A 4038-nucleotide genomic window follows, 5' to 3' on the forward strand; every position below is an offset into this window, starting at 1 on the left:
TGAACGTGCGTCTGGAGTAATGTTTAGCAAACCAACCAGAGCCAGCAAGAAGCAAAAAACTTTACACAGTTTTTTTTCCAAACAAACCGTGTAAGTTGTGTGACCTTGTTGGATGCAAACAATGTTAGACTTGTTAGCTAAATGATGACAAGGTAAAACGTGGCAATATATCAATATGTTAAGCTAGTTAACAATAATTCAAATGTGGTTGCCTCTGTTACATTACTGCTAATTAGTTTATTCTTGGAATAAACCCAGTCCTCTTTCATTTCTGGGCAGAAGATGTGCTCACAATTGCTCTCCATGTATTTAAGTCTTTTGGTCCTAAAACAGGAGAGTCAGGGAGGAGAGAAAAGAATAGGCTAACTATGGTATAAATTTACAACAGTTTTTTACTCCTTCTCTTTCTAATTCTATCTCAGAATTTTGATTTTCAGATTTTTTAATGATTATTTCCATAACAAAGAACAGAGTCAGGCAGGAGATGGACCAGAGGCAGCGGCCAGCAGTAACGTTGACCAGCCCGGTCTCTGCGCTACACACACACGCCGTTGCCTGGACTCTTCCGCTCTCTCTCTGGATTACACTGTCTGTCCCCCTGCTCCCCGGACTCTGTCCCTCAGGTGGATTACCTGTCTGCTTCCTCCGTCTTTGTCACATCTCCACCATCGGCTCCCTCAACTCAGTCTCCCTCCCAGTCCTCCGATTTCCCCGGACAGTCGTGAGTTTTACTGATTAGTTTTATTTATAGCGTTTGCCTCGGCCATCTGGTCCGCCTTTAATTTTGTTCAGTTTAGTTTCTCCCAATCTGTTTCCCTGTGCCTCCTTTCTCCTCTTTCCACTCTTTAGTTTAGTTTAGATTTATTCACGGCACTTGGCCGTCGCCCTTAGTTAGTTTTCCTCATCCTGTTATTTTCTCTGCCTATTCGTTGAGCACCTTTGTTTGATGTATATTCTTTCTTATTAAATCATTATCAATTCACATGCCGGTCTGCTGCCTGCTTCATGGGTTCTAAAATGCCCTATGACATCTGCTGATGTTTGGATCATTTTACACTGAACATCAGCTACCCAGCAGCCTTTGCAACAATGCTGGAGGTAAGAACTCCTCATCTACAACAACTAATGTCATCTGTCCTACAAATGTCACATCATGGAGACACTGATGGTTGAAAATAGGTTTGCTAGACTTTTTATTACCAGAAACAGTGGAGAAACAAACCAACAATAAATTCATTCCTGATATGTTGTGTTCACCTGTGTTGTGGAGCTCTGTTATAATTGATCTCTATAGGTATTTGCTTTATTTACAGGAGATATATTTAGCATTTTCTTTTTAGTCACATTTTTAATCTGATTCTTAATCTTATTCTATATGAACAGTATAATCTATGTACAATTTTTTTCTCCTCTGATCATTTTGACAGGTGATTCATAAATTGAAATTAATGTCATAACTGAGGAGTATTTTTGTGACTGGATGCTGAGTCTCTCTTGTAAATATTGTTGAGGAAAGGATGCAACAGATGATGCATACCAGAATGAGTTCAGCCACGAGGTCAGTCTTGTACAGTTTTAAAATAAACCCGCCATATTACAGTTTTTCTCAATTGCTAAAACACTAAACTCTGTTTTCTGAACCAAATTCTCAGTTGCCTGAACCCACTTATTGAACCAGTCACTCTTTTGGTAAAACCATAAGCCCTTTTCACCTGTTTAGACACATCTTATCAACACATTGTCATTGTGATGCACCTGTGTTGCAAAATGGTGAGCACAGGTGAGCAAAAGTCAAACACAGTTAAAGCTCAGGCATCACTGGTTGAACACAACAACACAAATTGATCACACTTGTGGCTAATGATGTGAGGGAACATATAAGCCAAAGCACTGGTTTGTGAGGCACTACAATGGATAGAAATCTAAGAAGAGGAGCATGGATACGGCATGCCAGGGTTTTTTCCCTGTTGCCTGGCCAGAGAAAATGTGTCCTGTGATGGAGATGAAGTCCTGTGGCCTGACCCAGTACAGAGAAATGATGCTGTGGCAGAGTACTTCTTTTCTTTGTACTTCATTTGTATATTTTTGTGCTTTATTTTTACGTACAAGTGCTACATGTAAATGCACAGGATTTCTGTTTTTTGCAAATTATTTTTCTATGTACAAGTGTTACTAATGCCCAGGTATTTTGTTTTGCAACATGCATTTAGCCTAAATAACCATTTATTTATACCGCTTCGTGTCCTGAGCATTGTGTTTTCCTTTTTTCTATGTAGTGTTTAGTGACTGCTCAGTAGAGTATTTAATTTTGATTGACTTGAGGCATGATTTGACAGCAAAGTTCAGTTTTGAGCACAGATTGAACTGTTTTGGGGTGAAAGTTTGGTTTTGCAAGAAGAGTCAGAGGTTTTGTGAATGTAGCTTGAAAATTGGGTTTTGTGTTCACAGTTTACGGAAAGGAGAGCAGCTTTCCAGAAATGTGTCTTAGCATTGAGAAAAACTGTAAGACATCCAGTTATACAAAATAGCATTAAAATATATTTACATCTTCAGTATGCAGATTAGACCTTTTTTGAACAGTAAAATTAAAACATCCAGACAGTTGTGATCCTGGGAGGTATTTGTTCACCGCAGACAGCCAAAGATACACAAACTTCAGTTGATTTTTGGGAAGTGAAACATCATCTCCAGGATGTTAACCAGAACCACTCATCATTAGCTGTAGCTTCACAGCAGAAATCACTCTCCTCTATGGACAAATGGTAGGTTTTCCAAATGTGGCATCAGCAGGTTTCCTCAGTTGGAAGCAGAGCAGTAAATGCAGGACAACACCAGTTTTCTTTCTCCATCCTCCAAATGTCGTCTTCCATGCTGCTTTAGTTTATTTGTGAACTCCTATTGCAAAAAATTAAAATGATCCAAGACTGTCCTAATAATTGTCCAGGGGAATTATTACAGGTGGAAATAAACTAGAATTATCCTTTAGGGACAGTGTCAACATCAAATCTGAAAATATTAAGACACATTTCAGCTTTATCATCTGCTCTGACTCTGTGGCCTCTGACTCAAAACATCTTTGCCCTTAAATGGTAGTAAAAAACTAAAATCAAAGTATAAAAGAATTGCTCATGTAAATCTGTACAATATTGCAAAAAAAAAAAAACACACACTGAACTGGAAAGTGAAATAATTTAACTTCACCATGAAACGGAGGAACAGAAACTGCAAGAACATGAAAAAAGCAAATGATTAGAACTGCAATCAATCAATCAATCTTTATTTGTATAGCACTTTTTATCCGATGAAATCGCACCACAAAGTGCTTCACAACATTAAAAAACATTGAAATAACACTGCAGTGTGCTGTTGACCACAAACTGGTTTCTCCTGGTGAGACACAAACTAACAGTCTGAACACATCCACCTGTTTTCCACTGATATTCAGCCTCAGTACATCATTAATATACTGATCTTCTTTACAAACATCCATCCAGAAGCTGCATTTCTGCTGCAGCGTCACAAACAGTCGACTCTTTAAACCTTAACTTGTGCTGCTCTAAAGGTGTGAGTTTTGTTTAAATAGTTTAAAGACTCAACATAAATCACTACATGGCTGAAAACATAAAAATGTGTTAGAAAAATAACCATTCCACTTGTGGTTAGCAGTCCCAGATGAATAAATATAAAAATATAGCATATAGTTTTCATTTCATAGTAATTTTCCACAGAAAAATGTCAAATTCAGGACTGCATCTGTTCAGATTTACAACCTGTGCAGCTTCACAAACACTGGAACACATTATCATGAAGCCTTAAAGACTGGAATTAAGTTTAACAGTCAGTGTTCATTTCACCCACTGTTACTATCAGCAACAAGCAATTTGAGCTCAGTTACAACTAAAGATTTTACATGGTCAATGTCCTTTCAGATGAAAAAATGTCCAATAAGTGGAAAAGAGTTTATAAAACATAATTATATAAAATAACGATCAGAGGTTTAGAAAATCTTCCCCCTCATGGCAGCCATTAGTCCAACAT

The sequence above is a fragment of the Acanthochromis polyacanthus genome, chromosome 6, assembly GCF_021347895.1.
Source record: "Acanthochromis polyacanthus isolate Apoly-LR-REF ecotype Palm Island chromosome 6, KAUST_Apoly_ChrSc, whole genome shotgun sequence".
Taxonomy (NCBI): Eukaryota; Metazoa; Chordata; class Actinopteri; family Pomacentridae; genus Acanthochromis; species Acanthochromis polyacanthus.